Below are 24,084 nucleotides of genomic sequence, written 5' to 3' on the forward strand. Positions count from 1 at the left end.
GCAAAGCACCAACCTGAAAAGGAGAACGAGGAGCAACGACAGACGTGTAGCAAAAACACAAACAGCCCAATAAAAGCTTCAAAAACTCCAGAGAAAGAAGAAAAGCTGGGGGCAAAGTGATAGTAGAGAAAGAGGGTATTCTTTCTAGAAGAAAGGAAATGAAGCAGACGAAGGGAGAGGACAGAGCTAAGCTCAAATTCTTTTTTATTTTCAAAGATGGAAACGAAACAGTAAAAGGTTAAAAACCTAATCAATGGGCTTTTAAAAACGATCGCGCGTTCCCGAAGAAAGCTGAAACGCACCCCAAAAGCACGTCACAATTAAAGAAGCAAAAAATGCCTCGCATCAAAAGGCCCACACGAGGAGGAGCTATTCAAGGACAACCAAGTCAATGCTCGAGCACGACTTCCTCAAAGGGGTCGAAGTCTAAAAGCACGACCTTAAAGGGAAGATCGAAGCTCAAGCAGGGGCACTGTTCATACCCTGGACCGAGCTGTACGGTCCGGGTTGGACGAAGACAAAGTGGCCGACCTCTTGTAAGGATATTGACACCGGTTTCTTCCCAAAGAGCTCGGCCAAATCACCATAGAGGGCCAAACAGGCCCAAAGCAGAGGATCACAGCCCACTTAAAGGCGGCTGGTCAAAAGATAAGTGATCTCACCCAAAAAAGATAAGATAAAGATAACTAACTTATCTTAAGGAAGGTCACTCTACATTACTATAAATACACTGGAGCACCCAGGTATAACTCATACTCTGATTCTACAAAAAAAACATGCCTAAAGCCCCTGCTAACTTAAGCATCAAAGTCTCTTGCAAGTACCACCACCCTCCGGCGACCGAGGATCAACAAGCATCCCGAGATCCAGCAAATCGGACGCAATAGCTCCGATCACATCGGAAGATCTCATCCGAGATCGACCTTTAGTTTCAGGTAACCCTCAGAACACTTCCCATAAGGGAGGCCATTTTCTCTCTTATTGTATGATCAGGAAATACTATCTTTTTGGCTCGCGATTCGATCCAGAGTCATCAAACGAGACTGGTCTAATTGATCTAATTCATCAAAATCATGCTTGACCAATATTGTTCGGTTGGTAAATCATTTTTTTGCCATTATAATTGTTTGCAAATTAATTTCAAGTTGTTATACTGCTTTATGGCCATATACCAATTCATACGAGGTCGAACCCATAGCCTCTCGAGGAGAACACCTATATGCCCCCAATACTTGACTAAAAGTACTACGCCAATTTCGAGGCTGCCTTCCTATATATTTCTTAATTAGTCTGATTAGATTTTTATTAACAGCTTTGACTTGGCCATTTTCTTGGGCATAATATGGGGTCGAATATACAAGCTTAATTCCTCTTGACTCAGTGTACCCTTTAACTTGTCAACCTGTGAACATAATTTCTTGGTCTGTGGTTATAGTTTGAGGAATATCAAATCTATGAATGATTGATTCTTCAATAAAATCAATCACCTTGGCTTGAGTAAACTTCTTTATGGGCACAGCTTCCACCCATTTCATAAAATAATCGACTGCTATCAAGATAAACTTATGCCCCTTAGTCGAGGAAAGATGAAATATTGCGATTAAGTCGAGAGCCCATCCTCTAAATGGCCAAGGCTTGATCACAGCATGTAACTCAGAGGCGGGAACTCTTTGTATTGGTGCATGCCTTTGGCACTGGTCACATTGTCGAGAAAAATTGATACAATCCTTCATTATCGAAGGCCAATATAGTTCTCGTCGATGTAAGATCCAATACATCTTTCAACCCATTTGATGAGCTCCGTAAATACCTTCATGCACCTAGGCCATAGCCAAATATGCATCTTGAAGGCTTAAGCATTGGAGTAAAGATCCATCAAGACTTTTCTTAAATAAGTCTTCCCCAACCAACACGAAGTTTAATGCTAAGTATTTGACTTTTTGGTCGATTCTTTGATTGGGGTTCTTAAGGAAATCAATGATCTTGTATCTCCAATCACTTGAATCAAAGATGCTTACACAACAAACTCCTCTTAGATCTAATAAAATTGAATTAGTTTCAATTTCCCTAAATTTATTTGTCAACTTGAGAGATATCTTATAGCCAGAAGCTATTTGAGCTAATTTATTAGTCTCTTGATTCGATTCTCTGAATATGTGTTTAATAGAAATAGAATCGAACTCTGCCAATAGTTGCACATCAATCGTAAAATACTTAGCCAAATTCTGACTAATAACTCCATAATTTCTAGCCAACTACTAAATGACTAATTACGAATCTCCCAATATCTCAACTGTCTTTATTCCTTTTTCAATTAAAATTTCTAGAGCAATTATTAAAGCCTTATATTCTACTTCATTATTCGACAAACTTGACTCTAGTCAAAATATAAATTTGGTTACAACCTCATCAGGGGCAACCAAGACTATTCCGACTCCTACCCAATTTTAATGTTTCGACCCATCGAAAAATAACTTCTAAGGTTTGAGCTCTAGATACTCAACCATGGGTTGTTCATGAATTTCGATGCAAGGATGATCTGCTAAGAAATCAACGATCACTTGCCATTTGACAGCCTTGGCTGGGATGTAAAATATTGAATATTCGATTAATCCTAACATCCATTTGCCAATTCTTCCCCCTAGTATTGGATAGGAAAGCATGTATTTAATGACATCAAATTTAGACACAACATAAATATTCTTTCTAACTAAATAACTTTTCAATTTCGTACAAGAGAAGTAAAGGGCTAAACAAAGTTTTTCGACTACACTATATGTAGTTTCTACATCAGTCAACATTCGACTTAGATAGTAAACCACTTTTTTATTTCCATCCTCATCTTCATGGGCTAGCATGCTCCCTAAAGTTGTATCTGACGCAGCAATATACAATTTGAATGGTGAAGTTAAATATTGCTTTATTTGGTCGAAAGCCTTCTGGTGTTCCTCCTCCAATTTAAATTCTTCTCCCTACTTTAATTTCAATAATGGAATAAACAATTTTATTTTTCCAGATAAATTTGAAAAAAAGCGTCGGAGAAAATTAACTTTACCTAATAAAGATTATAGCTCTTTCTTATTCTTAGGAGGGGATGAATCGAAAATTGCTTGCCATTTTTTAGTGTCGACAGCCACTCCCTTTTTCTGAATAATGAATCCAAGAAAATTTCCTGCGGATACACCAAAAGCATATTTTAAAGGATTCATTTTAAGTCGATAATGTCTCATTTTAGATGAGCTTGTTTTGACTCTAACTTAACAAACACATTGTGAATATAAATTTTCATAAAGTTACCAATAAAATTATAGAAAATTGAATTCATAGCTCGTTGATAAGTTGCTCTAGCGTTTTTAAGCCCAAATGGCATAACTAGCCACTCATAAGTGCCAATGGCTCCAGGGCATCGAAAATCCATTTTTGACACGTCCTCCTGGGATATGAATATTTGATTATATCCTAAATATCCATCCATAAAGCTCAGAAGTATGCTTCTTACGGTAGAATTGATCAACATCTCTGAAATTGGCATGTGATACTCATCTTTTGAGGTAGCTTTATTCAAATCCCTGAAATCCATACATACTCTTAACTTTCTATTTTTCTTAATAACAGGAACAATAATAGCAATCATTTGACATATCTGGTCGTTTGAATGAAACTAGCTTTCAATAAATGTTCAACCTCTTCCTTGATTTTTACCATAATTTCAGGGGCGAAACGTCTAGGAGCTTGTTTAATTGGTTGAGCATTGTCAATGAGAGGGACTCTATGTTCGAGAATGGATCTATCCAACCCAGGAATCTCCTCATATTGCCACACAAAGCAATCTTGATATTTCTTCAAGACTTTAATCAAATCATTTTTTAATCCAAGTTCAAGGCATCGACTAATATACGTCACTCGCCCTTGTCCACCAAGCTCGACTTCATCGAGAGGATCTTGTACTTCACCATTTTTATTGTGCAAATATTTAGAAATTAAATTTGACCTTTTGAACCCTAAGGGGTCGAGATTATATATACAATCTAGTACATGTTTCCCTGTGCACTCCCACTTCTCAGCCATCTAGGCTGAGAGTCGAGCCCAATGGCTTGATGTAATAATCTAAGTGGATATATTGGCCAAGTCTTCTTTGGCCTTAAGGACCGACTTCATACCATGGGTCCCTACATAGTAACCTTTGATAAGGGTAGGGTCAAAGGTGCTCAAATCGATATTCACTGGTCAAAAACTTGTATAATATTCTTTGAAGCTGACATTCATTTATTTAACATAGCAGGGTGACGAACGGATTTCTATCGGTAAAAAAATTCATAATTATAATCACGTTGTAAGTATAGTTTCTAAACCAATAGAGAATCCTTTCATACAAAAGTTTTGTTTGTCACTTAAGCAAACCCAATAAAAATAAATAACCGAAGTATTCAAACCTCGGGTCGTCTTTTCAAGGAATTGCAGGGAAGTATGATTTATTATTGGTTTTGGAAAAAGATATATTTTATTTTGGGTTTTTGAAATAAGGAACAAGTAATTTAAATGACAAAAAAAATAAATTAATAATTAAGAAAACTCTTGGCAAGGTATGAAAATTAGAAGTCCTATCCTAGTTATCCTTATCAATTGTGATGAGAATTGCTCGTTGCTCCCACTTAGTCAACCTCTAACTATGAAGGTAAGTCAATTGGATAAATCAATATGAATCCTCAAGTCCTAGTCAGTCCCCAAAGAAAGACTAGAGTTAGTGGAATTCAAGTCAATTAGCAACTTCCAATTATCAATCAACAAAAGAGTTTGATAACTCAAGAGTCTCTAATTACTCAACCAAAGCCAAGAATATAAAAAGCTAAATAAAAATTATATATCTGAAATACCTCGAATCATATTAAATAGAAAGTTAGATTGAACATAGGAATCCATAAACCAAATTGGCAACATCAAGTAATCAACTAAAGTAATAGAATAAATAAAAGTAGAAGAAAACATAAAGTAAAGTAAAGGAATATTAAACCTGTAATTGAAAAGACGAAGAAATCCTAATCCGAAATCCTAATCCTAAATCCTAAGAGAGAGGAGAGAGTCTCTCTCTCTAAAAATTACATCTAATCCTAAAATTATGAATTATCAGCTTCCTCCTTGATGAATGGATGCATTTTCCCACTTTATAGCCTCTAATATGTGTTTTCTGAGCCAAAAACTGGTTCAAAAAATAGCCCAGAAATCACTCCCAGTGATTTTTGGTTCGTACAGGTCGCTGCAAAGTCACGCAGAAGCGTCGTCCACGTATTAGCGTGGATTGGGGTTTTGCCTGGTAATGCATCTGCGTGATCCATGCGTTCACGTCGCCTGGCTTCGGAGCAGCTATGGTAAATTATATATCGTTGCGAAGCCACGGACGTTAGCTTTCCAACGCAGCTAGAATGGCGTCATTTGGATCTCTTTAGCTCAAGTTATGGTCGATTTAGTACCAGGTGGTCGGGCTAGACAGTTTTAGCAGTTTCTTCAGTTTCTTGTATTCCTTTCACTTTTGCATGCTTCCTTTCCATCCTCTAAGCCATTCCTGCCCTGTAATCCCTGAAATCACTTAACGCACATATCATGACATCTAATAGTAATAAGAGAGGATTAATATTAGCAAATATAAGGCCAAAGAAGCATATTTTCAATTATAGCACAAAATCAGGAAGGAGAATGTAAAGCCATGCATTTTGTATGAACAAGTGTATGAAAGATTGATAAAATCCACTCAATTGAGCATAAGATAAACTGCAAAATTGCAGTTTATCAATCTCCCCACACTTAAACATTAGCATGTCCTCATGCTAAGCTCAAGAGAAGCTATAAGAGAGTGAAGAGGAATGGTAAAACTTATGAAATGCAACTTATCTATATGAATGCAACTACATGCAAAAATGATTCTACCTACTTGGTGAAAAAGTAAATAAATCTTTCAAGAACAAATATGAACTGGATTTCACTAATTCAAATCACAAAATAAAGTACAAGTAAACTTGCAGAAGAAAATAGCTCATGAAAGCCGGGAACAAAGAATCGAGCATCGAACCCTCACTAGAAGTGTATGCACTCTAATCGCTCAGGTGTTTAAGGTTCGATTTCTCAATTCTCTACTAATCTTGATTTATAAGACTTGCTCTTCATCTAACAATCAACAAAGAATTAATGCACAGATACACATATCAAGAGGTCTTTTAAGGGTTGTAATGGGGTTAGGGTCAAGGTAGGATTGTATTTGGCCAAGTGGACTAAAATCTGAATCCTTAATTAACTTAAACTTCTCACCTAACTTAAGACAATCCATATAATCACAATACAAGATCTAACTGCCCATTAACTATGTTTACCACATATTCATACATCCCAAATTTAAGTACAACTCATATGCATTGACATTATTACTTTAACTTGGGGCATTTTGTCCCCTTTTTGTTTATTTGCTCTTTTTCTTTTCTTTTTCTCTTTTTATTTTTTATTTTTTATTTTTATTTTTTTCTTTTTCTATTTTTCTTTTTCTTAATCTATTTTTTTCTTTTTCAATGCATATGATTAAGATATTGAATGCAAGAATATATGCTCAATTATTGTTTTGCACATTTTCACAAGAATACACAGCACCCAATTCTCAAACCAAATGTTTTTAATCCCAATTTCCCCATACTTAAATCATGAACACTTTCACTAGTCTAAGCTAACCAAGGATTCAAATTAAGGACATTATTGTTTTTTACTTAGAGTTAATGATGTGCTAAAATAAAGAACAAATGGGGTAAAATAGGCTCAAATTGGTTTGCAAAGGATAATGAAGGGTTAAGGCCATATGGGTATGTAAGCTCAATGAAACAAGGCCTCAATCATATAAGTGCATGCATACATCAAATAATGGACATATATAATTAAGCAAGACAAAGATCACAATTTTAGAGAGAAAAACACACACTAAAAATAAAATATTGGTTGATAAAATGCAACCAATCAAATAGGCTCAAAATCTCACTGGTTTTGTGTGTTCGAGCTTTAAAACCATGTTCCAAAATAATATTTCTTCAAACAAGTTTCTCAAAAATTTTAATTCAAATTAGTGAAATGCTATAAAAGATTTCTTGAAAAAGAAAATATTACTTCAACCAAGTAGTTGTAAAATATGCACACAATATAACAAACATGCAATCAAAGATGCAAATGCAACAACTAACTACAAAGAAAATTAAGCATTGGTGTTAAAATATGAAGTAACTAACCCATGGAAGTCGGTATTGACCTCCCCACACTTAAAGATTGCACCGTCCTCGGTGCATGCTAAGATGTGCAAGTGGATGGGTGGCTCCAACTGACGTTTTTCTCCAAAGATTGTACAGGTGGACTTGTCTGTCACCCCATATAGAAGTTCTTTTACTTTCCTTTTTCGGTGGCCATCCTGAAAGAAGAGAAAAAGGAGAAAGGTAACCCACAAATAAAATATGGTTGGGTTAATGCCAAATAATGAGGGTCTCAATTACATGGTAGTTACAATATGCAAGTGAGAGAATAATAGAAGCACATGGCATATCAATAGTGCAAGAATTACAACAAAGGGGCAAAGAGTGTGGGTAATGCAAGATAGTATAAGCTCATGTCAATGCAAAAGGAATACAAGGATCAGAAAAGATTGACATTGATAGAAAAATAATATCACCCAACATTGTAAAACAAGTCACTTAGCACCAAAATAATACCAGAAAAGATACAACAGTTGAATAAGAAAATTTAACATCAATGGGAAAATAATAAATTTAGAAAAGAAAATAAAAATATGCACGAAATTAAAATGTAATGAATGAAAGTATGCAAATAAATTAAGTAAAATAGGATGAAAGCAAAGAAGGATGAGAAGTTAAAGAGATAAAGAAGTAGAAAGTAAGAAAGGATAAGGAAGAAAGAAGGAATAAGAGAGAATTAAAAAAGAGAGAAGAGAGAAATAGGATTGGGGAAAAGATAAGATATCTGGCACTGATGACTACTATGCGTTGCATGTGACGTGGATGCATGGGTTATGCGTTCGTGTGATTTCCAAAATCTTCAAGTGAGGGGGATGCGTCAGTCACGCGGACGTGTGAGTTGATTTGCGCTAGTGGCGCGAGAGCAGCCGCACACTCGCGCAACTCTCTATCTCAAACGCCTATTTGCCAAAATTTAGGGCCACGCGCACGCGTGGATGGCCTTACTTTCAAATTGATGCGGACGCATGAGGTACGCGTTCGCGTGTTGGGGCTTTGTGCTTCTAGCACCATTCCAGCCCCACTCCATCCTAACTCTCTGCCATGCACCCGTTTATGTCGATTTCGCGGGGTCACGCGTGCGCGTGGGTGACGCGCACACGTGGAGGGCTGGATTTGCAAACGATGCAGACGCGTCAGGGACACGTTCGCATGCATGTGTTGGTGCCAAAGGCGCGCTTCCAACCACGCTCCCGCGTGACTTTCTGTTCAAATCCCCTTTTTCGCTAATTCTCCTTTGACGCGGAAGCGTCAGCGACGCTGACGCGTCGTGTGCAAAATTTTTTTATGCAGAATGCAGATGACTATGCAGAAAATATGAATGAACATGAATAAAAATAAAATAAAATAAAACTAAAAACAAAAAAGAAATAATATACCATGGTGGGTTGTCTCCCACCTAGCACTTTTAGTTAAAGTCCTTAAGTTGGACATTTGGTGAGTTCCCTGTTATGGTGGCTTGTGCTTGAATTCATCCAAAAATCTCCACCAATGTTTGGAATTCCAGTAGCCTCTGGGATCCCAAACTAGGCGCAAAAAGCCTTCAAGCAAGTTAAAGCAAGTGACAAGGCCCCAAGAGTATTGATTGCTAGACTGAATTCCGAGGTCCCAAATCTTACTTTTGCACCTGTCTTCTTGTTGATTATCATGATTCCTTCTGGGTGGCACGCAATTGAAATTCTCACTAAGGCATCCAAATAGCTTTCTAGACCCATTCAATTGAGCTTTATACCAAACCTTGCATTTCAACTTGGAGCATACAAGCATGTTGAACCTTGCTTGACAACTTCAACCTCTAACCATCTTCCTCTTGCTCTTAATGCCACAAAGAGCTCTAAGTTGACCATCCGTCTCTAGAAGCCCATATTCAAGTAGGAAAGTAAAGGTTAAGGATAAGAATTTTACCCACTTGAATGTTATATTGGACGGTAATGGCTTTGGGAGAGGTGTTTCTAATGATCTTGCAAGCTCCACTCCCTTGTGCTCTTCTTTGATATCTTCCACCTCTTTACAAGCTTCTTCAATATCCTCTTCCTCTTGGTAGCTTTCTTCCAATTCGATTTCTTCTTCATTGTTCACCAAGAGCATGGGAGGTTGTGCTTCTTCTTCTTTAAACTCCATATCAAGTCCAATGGGAGAAGATTCAAATGTAGATAAGAATTCATTAATGATTGAATCCATCTCTTGATCGTCCCCTTCAAAGTCTTGAACCATGATATGCCTTGGAGGTTGTACACCCTCCTCAACATCAATTTTAGACGTCTTTGAAGGAGGCTCTATAACTTGACTTTTCCATGGAGGTTCAGCATCTCCTAAGTCTTTGGTGCACGAAGTTTTTGATTCGCACAACTAACCAGCAAGTGCACTGGGTCGTCCAAGTAATACCTTACGTGAGTAAGGGTCGATCCCACGGAGATTATTGGCTTGAAGCAATCAATGTTTATTTTATTAATCTTAGTCAGGAAGCCAATAGGATTAAAAGTGAAATTACCAGATTTGATTATAAAAATAAAAGAGAATAACAGTGTTACTTGTTGTGCAGTAATGAGAAACATGTTGGAGTTTTGGAGATGCTTTGTCCTTTGACTTCAACTCTTCCTTGAAATCCTTCAACACACGCAAGGCTCCTTCCATGGCAAGCTCTATGTAGGGTGTCACCGTTGTCAATGGCTACTTCCCATCCTCTCAGTGAAAACGTTCCTATGCTCTGTCACAGCACGGCTAATCATCTGTCGGTTCTCAATCAGGTTGGAATAGAATCCATTGATTCTTTTGCGTCTGTCACTAACGCCCAGCCCTCAGGAGTTTGAAGCACGTCACAGTCATCCAATCCCGGAATCCTACTCGGAATACCACAGACAAGGTTTAGACTTTCCGGATTCTCATGAATGCCGCCATCAATCCGGCTTATACCACGAAGATTCTGATTAAGGAATCTAAGAGATATTCATTCAATCTGATGTAGAACGGAGGTGGTTGTCAGGCACACGTTCATGGATTGAGGAAGGTGATGAGTGTCACGGATCATCACCTTCTTCACAATTAAGCGCGAATAAACATCTTAGATAAGAACAAGCGTGTTTGAATGGAAAACAAAGGAATTGTATTAAATCATTGAGACGCTGCAGAGCTCCACACCCCCAACAATGGAGTTTAGAGACTCATGCCGTCAAAAAGTATGTAATTCAGATCTGAAAATGTCATGAGGTACAAGAAATGTCTGTAAAAGTTGTTTAAATAGTAAACTAGTAACCTAGGTTTACAGAAAATGAATAAACTAAGATAATTGGTGCAAAAATCCACTTCTAGGGCCCACTTGGTGTGTGCTGGGGCTGAGATTAAAGCTATCCACGAGTAGAGGCCTTTCTTGGCGTTAAACTCCAGGTTATGACGTGTTTTGGGCGTTCAACTCCGGATCATGACGTTTTTCTGGCGTTTAACTCCAGACAGCAGCATGAACTTGGCGTTCAACGCCAAGTTACGTCGTCTATCTTCGTGCAAAGTATGGACTATTATATATTGCTGGAAAGCCCTGGATGTCTACTTTCCAACGCCATTGAGAGCGCGCCAAATGGACTCCTGTAGCTCCAGAAAATCCATTTCGAGTGCAGGGAGGTCAGGATCCAACAGCATCAGCAGTCCTTTTTCAGCCTAAGTCAGATTTTTGCTCAGCTTCCTCAATTTCAGCCAGAAAATACCTGAAATCACAGAAAAATACACACACTCATAGTAAAGTCCAGAAATATGATTTTTGCTTAAAAACTAATAAAATTCTATTAAAAACTAATTAAAACATACTAGAATCTACATGAAATTACCCCCAAAAAGCGTATAAAATATCCGCTCATCACAATACCAAACTTAAACTGTTGCTTGTCCTCAAGCAACTAGATGAATAAAATAGGTTCTAACAGAAATTAAGAAGTAATAATATTTTAGAGTTTTAAATGAAGCTCATATTCTTATTAGATGAGCGGGGCTTGTAGCTTTTTGTTTCTGAACAGTTTTGGCATCTCCCTGTATCTTTTAAATTTCAGAATGATTGGCATCCTTAGGAACTCAGAATTCAGATAGTATTATTGACTCTCCTAGTGTAGTATGTTGATTCTTGAACACAGTTATTTTATGAGTCTTGGCCGTGGCCCTAAGCACTTTGTTTTCCAGTATTACCACCAGATACATAAATGCCACAGACACATGACTAGGTGAACCTTTTCAGATTGTGACTTAGCTTTGCTAAAGTCCCCAGTTAGTGGTGTCCAGAGCTCTTAAGCACACTCTTTTGCTTTGGATCACGACTTTAACCACTCAGTCTCAAGCTTGTAACTTGGACCTGCATGCCACAAGCATATGGTTAGGGACAGCTTGGTTTAGCCGCTTAGGCCTGATTTTATTTCCTTGGGCCCTCCTATCCATTGATGCTCAAAGCCTTGGATCCCTTTTTTACTCTTGGCTAGTGCTCATGGCTTTTTTTTTTTTGAACTGCTTTTTCTTGCTTCAAGAATCAATTTCATGATTTTTCAGATCATCAATAATATTTTTCGTGTTCCTCATCCTTTCAGGAGCCAATATTCATCAAATTCAAAGTACATATTATGCACTGTTCAAGCATTCATTCAGAGAACAAAAAGTATTGCCACCACATATAATTAATTATAATTTTTATTATTAAGAACTCGAAAAATATAGATTACTTCTTTATTCTAAAAAAAAATCTACTACTTTATTCATGCCTGATGATGATGAGAAAAATAAATTATAGCTTAATTGGAAATAAAATCAAAATAGACAAACTAAATATCTCCTAAGGTAAATTTCTATAATTATCCTATCACTAAGTTAAAAGCAGGAAAAGAAAAGGAAAAAAAATTTGGAACTCAGCAACCTGTTGTTTTGAGGAGTAGGTGTTCCTCTAATATGTGTGGTGCTTTTTCATGGATTAATCTTTTGGCGCTTCAGCTCCCTTAGATCACGCCCTTGCTCCTCCTGTTCCTTGAGCAGTTTGCAAATCATGCTACTTTGATTATTCTGTTCTTCCTTTATTTGATCCATAGCTTCTTGCAATCTGGAAATAGAAGCTTCAAGATGTTCCCAGTATTCGAATTGGGGCAGTTCTGGGAGGGCTTCTTGTGCTCTCCTCTTGGTTGAATCATCTTGTTGCTGTTGTCTGACCATTGATATTCCAGTAATGGGTTTTTCAATTAGGATATATTCAGTTATTCCCATCTTTACTCCAGCATCTTTGCAAAGCATAGAAATTAGGCTTGGATAAGCCAATTTGGCGTCCTTAGAATTCCTGTTTGCTATTTTATATAGCTCACATGAGATCAGCTGATGGACTTCCACTTCTTTTCCCAGCATGATGCAGTGAATCATGACAGCTCTTTTGATGGTAACTTCAGAACGGTTGCTGGTGGGCAATATAGAACGCCCAATGAAATCCAGCCAGCCTCTGGCTACTGGTTTTAGATCTTCCCTTTTTAGTTGAACTGGGATGCCAGTCGTGCTGGTAGTCCACTTGGCTCCAGGGATGCATATATCCTCCAGGATCTTGTCCAACCCTTTATTGACCCTCATCATTCTCCTATTAAAGGAGTCTGGGTCATCTTTCAGTTGAGGAATCTTGAATATCTCCCTGATCTTGTCAGAATTGGTATGAATGATCTTTCCTCTGACTAAGGTCTTATGGTCAAAGAGAGCAGCTCCAATGATTCTTTGCCTTTCTGTCTGCCATAAATTAGCATAAAATTCCTGAACCATGTTCTTCCCCACTTTCGTTTCAGGATTGGCCAGAATTTCCCAATTCCTGTTTCGAATTTGCTCTTGGATCTCCGGATATTCATCTTCTTTCAGATCAAATCTGACTTCCGGGATCACTGATCTGTGACTCATTATCTTGTAGTAATGGTCTGAATGTTCTTTAGTTAAGAACTTCCCTTGATTCCAAAGTGGCTTTGGAGTGCTTTCTTTCTTGCCTCTTGGGTTGGGTTGTTTCCCTTTAGGAGCCATGATCAAGAGACACAATAGTTTTTGTGATCACGGGTAAAACACACCAAACTTAGAGCTTTGCTTGTCCTCAAGCAAAGAGAAGAAAGAAGAGGGATAGAAGGAAAACAATTGTGGAGTGGTGGTGATGAGGAGGGCGCCGAATATAATATATAGGGAGGGGGGTGGGAGTTTTTCGAAAAATAAGAAAGAATTAAGATAGAAGATATGATTTTAAAAGATATGATTTTAAAGGATATGATAAGAAAAAGATATAATTTTAAAAGAGAAAGATATGAATAATAATTTGAAAAGATAAATCTGAAATTTTTAATTTTGAAAAAAAAGATTTTAAAAAGAAAATTGAGTTTTGAAAACAAATTTTAAAAGAGTTGGATTGGATTGGAAAACCATTTGGTTTTATAAATTAAGATATATTTGATATTTTTGAAAAAGGGATTATAGAAATTAGGATTTTTAGAACACTAATTTGGATTGAGGGATGATAATTTAAAATATGTTTATGCAAGAAATCATGAATTGAAACATAAAAAATTAGAAAAATTGTGAAGAAAAACGAATTTTACCTCCTCCCCACCATCCTGGCGTTAAACGCCCAACTGTTGCATGGTTTGGGCGTTTAACGCCCAAATGTTGCTTCTCCTGGGCGTTCAACGCCCAGTTGATGCATCTTTCTGGCGTTGAACGCCAGGAAGTCCTTTGTTACTGGGCGTTTTTCTAAACGCCCAGGATGCTGCCAAACTGGCGTTAAACGCCCAGAAGGTGCTTCTTTCTGGCGTTTAACGCCCAGAAGATGCTCCTTTCTGGCGTTTAACGCCCAGAAGGCTACCCTTACTGGCGTTGAACGCCCAGTGGGTGCTTCTTTTGGGCGTTCAACGCCCAAAATGTTTCTTACTGGCTTTTTCACGCCAGTGATCTTCCAATTTTCCTTATAACTCTGTGAATCCATCCAATTGCTATTTTACCTTGAAGATACCTTGACATATACCTGTAAAAATCAATTAACTAATTAATACGAATAAAATTAAATTTTGTGATTGGCTGGGTTGCCTCCCAGCAAGCGCTTCTTTAATGTCATTAGCTGGACTATTACTGATCTTCAATTAAGTCTCAGTCTTGAGCATTCTCGCTCGAAATTACCTTCAAGATAATGTTTAACTCTTTGTCCATTAACAATGAACTTTTTGTTAGAGTCATTATCCTGAAGCTCTATGTATCCATATGGGGATACACTTGTAATGACATATGGACCTCTCCACCGGGATTTTAATTTTCCGGGGAATAATTTGAGCCTTGAATTAAATAGCAGAACTTTCTGTCCTGGCTCAAAGACTCTGGATGACAATTTCTTATCATGCCATCTTTTTGCTTTCTCTTTGTAAATTTTTGCATTCTCGAAAGCATTGAGTCTAAACTCCTCTAGCTCATTTAACTGGAGCAATCGTTTTTCTCCAGCTAATTTGGCATCAAGGTTTAGGAATCTGGTTGCCCAGTAGGCCTTATGTTCCAGTTCCACTGGCAAGTGACATGCCTTTCCATACACAAGCTGGTATGGAGAGGTCCCTATAGGGGTCTTGAATGCTGTTCTGTATGCCCACAGAGCATCATCCAAGCTCCTTGCCCAATCCTTTCTACGGTTAATTACAGTCCGTTCCAGGATTCTTTTGAGTTCTCTATTTGAGACTTCAGCTTGCCCATTAGTCTGTGGGTGATATGGAGTAGCTACTCGGTGACTAACTCCATAACGAACCAGAGCAGCATAAAGCTGTTTATTGCAGAAATGAGTGCCCCCATCACTAATTAACACTCTAAGGATACCAAATCTGCTGAAGATGTGTTTCTGGAGGAATTTTAACACTGTTTTAGTGTCATTTGTGGGTGTTGCAATAGCCTCCACCCATTTGGATACATAATCCACTGCCACCAGAATATAAGTGTTTGAGTATGATGGTGGGAAAGGTCCCATGAAGTCAATGCCCCATACATCAAACAACTCAATCTCCAAGATTCCTTGCTGAGGCATGGCATAACTGTGGGGTAGGTTGCCTGATCTTTGGCAACTGTCACAATTAAGCACAAATGCTCGGGAATCTTTATAGAGAGTGGGCCAGTAGAAGCCACTTTGGAGGACCCTTGTGGCTGTTCGCTCACTTCCAAAATGTCCTCCATACTGTGATCCATGGCAGTGCCATAAAATCTTTTGCGCTTCTTCCTTAGGCACACATCTACGGATTACTCCATCTGCACATCTCTTGAAGAGATATGGTTCATCCCAAAGATAGTACTTTGCATCTGTGATTAATTTCTTTGATTGTACCCTACTGTACTCTTTGGGTATGAATCTCACTGCCTTGTAGTTTGCAATGTCTGCAAACCATGGCACTTCCTGGATGGCAAATAACTGCTCATCCGAAAAGGTTTCAGAGATCTCAGTGAGAGGGAGGGACGCCCCTTCCACTGGTCCTATTCGGGACAGGTGATCTGCCACTTGATTCTCTGTCCCTTTTCTGTCTCTTATTTCTATATCAAACTCTTGCAGAAGCAACACCCATCTGATGAGTCTGGGTTTTGAATCCTGCTTTGTGAGTAGATATTTAAGAGCAGCATGATCAGTGTACACAATCACTTTTGATCCTACTAAATAGGATCTGAATTTGTCAATGGCATAAACCACTGCAAGTAGCTCTTTTTCTGTGGTTGTGTAGTTCTTCTGTGCGTCATTTAGAACACGGCTAGCATAATAAATGACGTGCAGAAGCTTGTCATGCCTTTGTCCCAACACTGCACCAATGGCATGGTCACTGGCATCACACATCAACTCGAATGGTAAAGTCCAGTCTGGTGCAGAGATGATTGGTGCTGTAACCAATTTAGCTTTCAGAGTCTCAAATGCCTGCAGACACTCTTCATCAAAGATAAATGGCGTGTCAGCAGCTAGCAGGTTGCTCAGAGGTTTGGCGATTTTTGAAAAATCCTTTATAAACCTCCTATAGAATCCTGCATGCCCTAGAAAGCTTCTGATTGCCTTAACATTGGCAGGTGGTGGTAATTTTTCAATTACTTCTACCTTAGCTTGATCCACCTCTATTCCCTTGTTCGAAATTTTGTGCCCAAGGACAATTCTTTCAGTCACCATAAAGTGGCATTTTTCCCAATTTAAGACCAGGTTAGTCTCTTGGCATCTTTTCAGAACAAGTGCTAAATGGTTAAGGCAGGAGCTGAATGAGTCTCCAAATACTGAAAAGTCATCCATGAAGACTTCCAGAAATTTTTCCACCATATCAGAGAAAATGGAGAGCATGCACCTCTGAAAGGTTGCAGGTGCATTGCACAGGCCAAATGGCATCCTTCTGTATGCAAATACTCCAGATGGGCATGTGAACGCCGTTTTCTCCTGATCCTGGGGATCTACTACAATTTGATTATAACCTGAATATCCATCCAAGAAGCAGTAGTATTCATGACCTGCTAGTCTTTCTAGCATTTGGTCTATGAATGGTAAAGGAAAATGATCCTTTCTAGTGGCTGTATTGAGTCTTCTGTAATCAATACACATACGCCACCCTGTAACTGTTCTTGTAGGAACCAGTTCATTTTTTTCATTATGAACCACTGTCATGCCTCCCTTCTTAGGGACAACTTGGACAGGGCTTACCCAGGGGCTGTCAGAAATAGGATAAATAATCCCAGCCTCTAGTAATTTAGTGACCTCCTTTTGCACTACTTCCTTCATAGCTGGGTTCAGCCGCCTTTGTGGTTGAACCACTGGTTTGGCGTCATCCTCCAACAAGATCTTGTGCATGCATCTGGCTGGGCTAATGCCCTTAAGATCACTGATGGACCACCCAAGAGCTGTCTTGTGTGTCCTTAGCACTTGAATTAGTGCTTCCTCTTCCTGTGGCTCTAAGGTAGAGCTTATAATTACAGGAAAGGTATCACCTTCTCCCAGAAATGCATATTTCAGGGATGGTGGTAATGGTTTGAGCTCGGGTTTAGGAGGTTTCTCCTCTTCCTGAGGGATTTTCAGAGGTTCTATTATCTTCTCTGATTCCTCCAAATCAGGCTGAACATCTTTAAAGATGTCCTCTAGCTCTGATTCGAGACTCTCAGCCATATTGACCTCTCTTACCAGAGAATCAATAATGTCAACACTCATGCAGTCATTTGGGGTGTCTGGATGTTGCATGGCTTTGACAACATTCAACTTGAACTCCTCCTCATTGACTCTCAAGGTTACTTCCCCTTTTTGGACGTCAATGAGGGTTCGGCCAGTTGCTAGGAAAGGTCTTCCTAGAATGAGAGTTGCACTCTTGTGCTCCTCCATTTCCAGCACCACAAAGTCAGTAGGAAAGGCAAATGGCCCAACCTTGACAATCATGTCTTCAATCACGCCTGATGGGTATTTAATGGAGCCATCAGCAAGTTGCAGACATATCCTGGTTGGTTTAATTTCTTCAGTTAAACCAAGCTTTCTGATAGTAGATGCAGGTATTAAGTTGATACTTGCCCCAAGATCACATAAAGCTTGCTTGGTACAAGTATCCTCTAATGTGCATGGTATCATAAAGCTCCCAGGATCTTTAAGCTTCTCAGGTAAGCTTTTCAGAATGACTGCACTGCATTCTTCAGTGAGGTAAACTTTCTCAGTTTCCCTCCAATCCTTCTTATGACTTAAGATCTCTTTCATGAACTTAGCATAAGAAGGTATTTGCTCAAGTGCTTCTGCAAACGGAATCTTTATTTCAAGAGTCCTAAGATAGTCTGCAAAGTGGGCAAATTGCTTATCCTGTTCCGCTTGGCGGAGTTTTTGAAGATAAGGCATTTTGGCTTTGTATTCCTCAACCTTAGTTGCTGCAGGTTTATTACCTACAGAAGTGGGTTGGGAAGCCTTTTTAGAAGGGTTATCATCAGCACTCGTAGGTGACTGATCCCCCACTGGCATTTGAATGCCAGAGGTGGGAGCTGGAGTGGCGTTAGACGCTATCTCCCCCTTTGTTACTGGCGTTTGAACGCCAGAACCATGCTCCCTTTGGGCGTTCAACGCCGGATTCATGCTTGTTTCTGGCGTTGAACGCCAGGAATTAGCATGGTCTGGGCGTTCAGCGCCCGCTTTATTCCTCTCTGGGCTCTGAATGTCCTCAGAGGGATTTTGAGTATCCACTTGTTCATTTCTTGGTTTCCTGCTGCTTTGAAGTGAGGTATTTAATGTTTTCCCACTTCTTAATTGAACTGCTTGGCATTCTTCTGTTATTTGTTTTGACAATTGCTTTTCTGTCTGCTTTAATTGTACTTCCATGTTCCTGTTAGCCATTCTTGTTTCCTGTAATATTTCCTTGAATTCGGCTAGCTGCTGAGTTAGAAAATCTAATTGCTGATTGAATTCATTAGCCTGATCCACTGGACTGAGTTCAGCAGTTACTGTTTTAGCTTCTTCTTTCACAGAAGATTCACTGCTTAGGTACAGATGCTGATTTCTGGCAATTGTATCAATAAGCTCTTGAGCTTCTTCAATTGTTTTTCTCATATGTATAGATCCACCAGCTGAGTGGTCTAGAGAAATCTGAGCTTTTTCTGTAAGCCCATAGTAGAAGATGTCTAATTGCACCCATTCTGAAAATATTTCAGAGGGGCATTTTCTTAGCATCTCTCTATATCTCTCCCAGGCATCATAAAGAGATTCATTATCTCCTTGTTTGAAGCCTTGGATGCTTAGCCTTAGCTGTGTCATCCGTTTTGGAGGGAAATAGTGATTCAGGAATTTTTCTGACAGCTGCTTCCATGTTTTTATGCTGTTCTTAGGCTGGTTATTTAACCACTTCTTTGCTTGGTCTTTTACAGCAAATGGAAACAGTAATAATCTGTAGACATCCTGATCCACTTCTTTATCATGTACTGTGTCAGCAAGTTGTAGAAATTGTGCCAGAAACTCTGTAGGTTCTTCATGTGGAAGACCAGAATACTGGCAGTTTTGCTGTACCATGATAATGAGCTGAGGATTCAGCTCAAAGCTACTAACTCCAATGGAGGGTATACAAATACTACTCCCATATGAAGCAGTAGTGGGGTTAGCATATGACCCCAGAGTCCTCTTGTCTTGTCCATTCATACTTACTTCCATAATGGAATACAAGGGATAATTTATATGTTGATTTTATTTATTTTATAGTAGTGGAATAACAAAAAATAGAATATATGAAAAATATTTTGAAGATACTTTGTGAAAATTTTTCGAAAAACTTGAAATTGAAATTTGGATTTTATATTAAAAATTTCGAAAATGTAGTTTTAAAATTGGGTAGAAAATAAATATTTTTTTTTAAATTTTATGATGAAAGAGAAAAACACACAAGACTTAAAATTTTTAGATTTAGTGCTCCTTATTTTCGAAAATTTTTGGAGGGAAAACACCAAGGAACACCAAACTTAAAATTTTTTAGAAAACCAAGACAAATTTTCGAAAATTAAAGAAAGATCAACAAGAAAACACCAAACTTAAAGTTTGGCACAAGATTAAATCAAGAAAAATTATTTTTGAAAAAGGTTCCAAAGCGTATACCCAATTATCAAGAATATAAATCAATACTCTAGCCAATTGGGAATAAATGTAACACTTGTTCTAGATATTCCAATTAATGCTTTAGAAAGAACCCAAGTGAAACAAGAAAAGACACAAAGCAAGGAAAACTCAAGATCAAACAAGAAAAATAAACAAGAACAACTTGAAGATCAATGAAGAACAAAGAACACAAGTCGAAAATTTTAGAGAAAAATATGAGATATGCAATTGACACCAAACTTAGAACAAGACACTAAACTCACGAAAATTAACAATTAATTAAAAGAAAAATAATAAATTTTGAAAAGAAATTTTTGAAAAGAAACTATCCTATCAAGATTTAATGACTCTATAACAATAAAAATAAAAATAAATTATTCCTAATCTAAGAAATAAAATAAGCCTTCAATTGTCCAAACTCAATAATCCCCGGCAACGGCGCCAAAAACTTGGTGCACGAAGTTTTTGATTCGCACAACTAACCAGCAAGTGCACTGGGTCGTCCAAGTAATACCTTACGTGAGTAAGGGTCGATCCCACGGAGATTATTGGCTTGAAGCAATCAATGTTTATTTTATTAATCTTAGTCAGGAAGCCAATAGGATTAAAAGTGAAATTACCAGATTTGATTATAAAAATAAAAGAGAATAACAGTGTTACTTGTTGTGCAGTAATGAGAAACATGTTGGAGTTTTGGAGATGCTTTGTCCTTTGACTTCAACTCTTCCTTGAAATCCTTCAACACACGCAAGGCTCCTTCCATGGCAAGCTCTATGTAGGGTGTCACCGTTGTCAATGGCTACTTCCCATCCTCTCAGTGAAAACGTTCCTATGCTCTGTCACAGCACGGCTAATCATCTGTCGGTTCTCAATCAGGTTGGAATAGAATCCATTGATTCTTTTGCGTCTGTCACTAATGCCCAGCCCTCAGGAGTTTGAAGCACGTCACAGTCATCCAATCCCGGAATCCTACTCGGAATACCACAGACAAGGTTTAGACTTTCCAGATTCTCATGAATGCCGCCATCAATCCGGCTTATACCACGAAGATTCTGATTAAGGAATCTAAGAGATATTCATTCAATCTGATGTAGAACGGAGGTGGTTGTCAGGCACACGTTCATGGATTGAGGAAGGTGATGAGTGTCACGGATCATCACCTTCTTCACAATTAAGCGCGAATAAACATCTTAGATAAGAACAAGCGTGTTTGAATGGAAAACAAAGGAATTGTATTAAATCATTGAGACGCTGCAGAGCTCCTCACCCCCAACAATGGAGTTTAGAGACTCATGCCATCAAAAAGTATGTAATTCAGATCTGAAAATGTCATGAGGTACAAGAAATGTCTGTAAAAGTTGTTTAAATAGTAAACTAGTAACCTAGGTTTACAGAAAATGAATAAACTAAGATAATTGGTGCAAAAATCCACTTCTGGGGCCCACTTGGTGTGTGCTGGGGCTGAGATTAAAGCTATCCACGAGTAGAGGCCTTTCTTGGCGTTAAACTCCAGGTTATGACGTGTTTTGGGCGTTCAACTCCGGATCATGACGTTTTTCTGGCGTTTAACTCCAGACAGCAGCATGAACTTGGCGTTCAACGCCAAGTTACGTCGTCTATCTTCGTGCAAAGTATGGACTATTATATATTGCTGGAAAGCCCTGGATGTCTACTTTCCAACGCCGTTGAGAGCGCGCCAATTGGACTGCTGTAGCTCCAGAAAATCCATTTCGAGTGCAGGGAGGTCAGGATCCAACAGCATCAGCAGTCCTTTTTCAGCCTAAGTCAGATTTCTGCTCAGCTTCCTCAATTTCAACCAGAAAATACCTGAAATCACAGAAAAATACACACACTCATAGTAAAGTCCAGAAATATGATTTTTGCTTAAAAACTAATAAAATTCTATTAAAAACTAATTAAAACATACTAGAATCTACATGAAATTACCCCCAAAAAGCGTATAAAATATCCGCTCATCAGTCTTCAACCACTTCTTCCTCTTCAACGATTACGGCTTCCTCCAATTGTTCTAATACAAAGTCATGTTGCTCGCTGTCCACCGGAGTTTCTAGCTTCTCCTTCATGCTGCGTTCTTCAGTAGATTCTCCACATGAAGCCATGGGGGTTCCTTGAGTGTCCGAACGTCAGGAAGCTAATCGATTTACTACCTCGGTCAAGGCAGTCACGAATTCTAGTACTCCCCATTTCATCTCTCTTTGCCCTTGAAGAAGAACACCAAGAGTGTCATGCATTGAAGGTTGAGGTGGATATGAGAGCTCATTACTTGGGAGGAAAGGTTCATGATAAGAGGGTGGTTCATCACTCTCCATCTTTTCCACTTATTGCACAGCACACTTTAATTCCTTGTTCTCAAGTTGAGATTCTTTAGCCATGAAAGCTTCGGATGCTATTTGGTTTACCGCTCGGTCCAATTGACACAGGGTTGCTTGAAATTGATCCATTGTTTCCTTGAGACGATCCATTGACTCTTGTTCTACTCGAATATCATAAGTAGGATCATAAGGCTCTTGGATTGATGGATATGGATGTGGTGTATATGGAGGTGGTGGTCCTTGGGAGTAACTGGGTTGGAATTGGGGTGGATCTATGTATGGCTCATATAGCTCATAGGGTGGTTGATATGGTGAATAAGAGTTAGAATCATGTGATAGTGTTTGGTAGTAGGGGGCTTGTGAGTATGGTAGTCCAGAGTTGTGTTGAGGAGGTGGTTCATAAGCATATGGTGGGACTTGTTGGTAAGGGGGTCCACCATATTCATCATCTTGGTACGCTACCTGGAATGGCTCTTGACCATAGTAATTTGGTGGAGGTTAGTTGTCACGAAGAGGTCCACCATAACTATTGTCTTGGTATGCATCACAGAATGGTTGTTGGTTATAGCGCATTGGAGGGGGTTGTTGCCAAGAGGGATGATCAAATCCTTGTGGCTCCTTCCATCTTTGATTCTTCCAACCTTGATGCCTATTTTCATTATAGTTTCCATTCCTTACAACAATATTGGAACCAAACTTGAAACCAGAGGGGTGAGAATTCATAGTAATTAAAGAAAATAAAAACAAAAACTAATAAAAAAATTAATGAAAATAAACTCCTAAAACTAGAAACACTGACAACAATACAAGATAAAGATTTGAAAAAGGTTTAAATTTTGAAAAGGTTTGATTTTTAAAATTTTTTAATTTTGAAATTTGAATTTTGAATTTTGGAATTTAAATATTGAAATTTGAAATTTGATTTTTGAAATAAGATAAGATAAGATTTTGAAAAAGATATGATTTTTTTAAAAAAGATTTGAATTTTGAAATTTAAAACTAAGATAAGATAAGATAAAAATTTTAAAAAAAAAATTTGAATTTTTTTTTGTAATTTTTGAAAAAAATCAATTAAAATAAAGAGAAAAGATATTTTTGAATTTAATGAGGAAAGAGAAAAACAATAAAATGACACCAAACTTAAAATTTTTAGATCAAAGCAAAGAAAACAAACAAGAAAAATATTTACAATAACCAATAATAAGGCACACGTTTGCGATTCCCCGGCAACGGTGCCATTTTGACGATCGGATTTTCTATCAGTAAAGAAATTCACAATTATAATCACATTGTAAGTATAGTTTCTAAACCAACAGAGAATCCTTTCGTACAAAAGTTTTGTTTGTCACTTAAGCAAACTCAATAAAAATAAATAACCGAAGTATTCAAACCTCGGGTCGTCTTTTTAAGGAATTGCAGGGAAGTATGATTTATTATTGGTTATGGAAAAAGATATATTTTATTTTGGGTGTTTGAAATAAGGAACAAGTAATTTAAATGACAAGAAAAATAAATTAATAATTAAGAAAACTCTTGGCAAGGTATGAAAATTAGAAGTCCTATCCTAGTTATCCTTATCAATTGTGATGAGAATTGCTCGTTACTCCCACTTAGTCAACCTCTAACTATGAAGGTAAGTCAAGTGGATAAATCAATATGAATCCTTATGTCCTAGTCAGTTCCCAAAGAAAGACTAAAGTTAGTGAAACTCAAGTCAATTAGCAACTTTCAATTATCAATCAACAAAAGAGTTTGATAACTCAAGAGTCTCTAATTACTCAACCAAAGCCAAGAATATAGAAAGCTAAATAAAAATCATATATCTGAAATACCTCGAATCATATTAAATAGAAAGTTAGATTAAACATAGGAATCCATAAACCAAATTGGCAACATCAAGTAATCAACTAAAGTAATA

This window comes from Arachis stenosperma, chromosome 4 (genome assembly GCF_014773155.1).
Source record: "Arachis stenosperma cultivar V10309 chromosome 4, arast.V10309.gnm1.PFL2, whole genome shotgun sequence".
Lineage (NCBI taxonomy): Eukaryota > Viridiplantae > Streptophyta > Magnoliopsida > Fabales > Fabaceae > Arachis > Arachis stenosperma.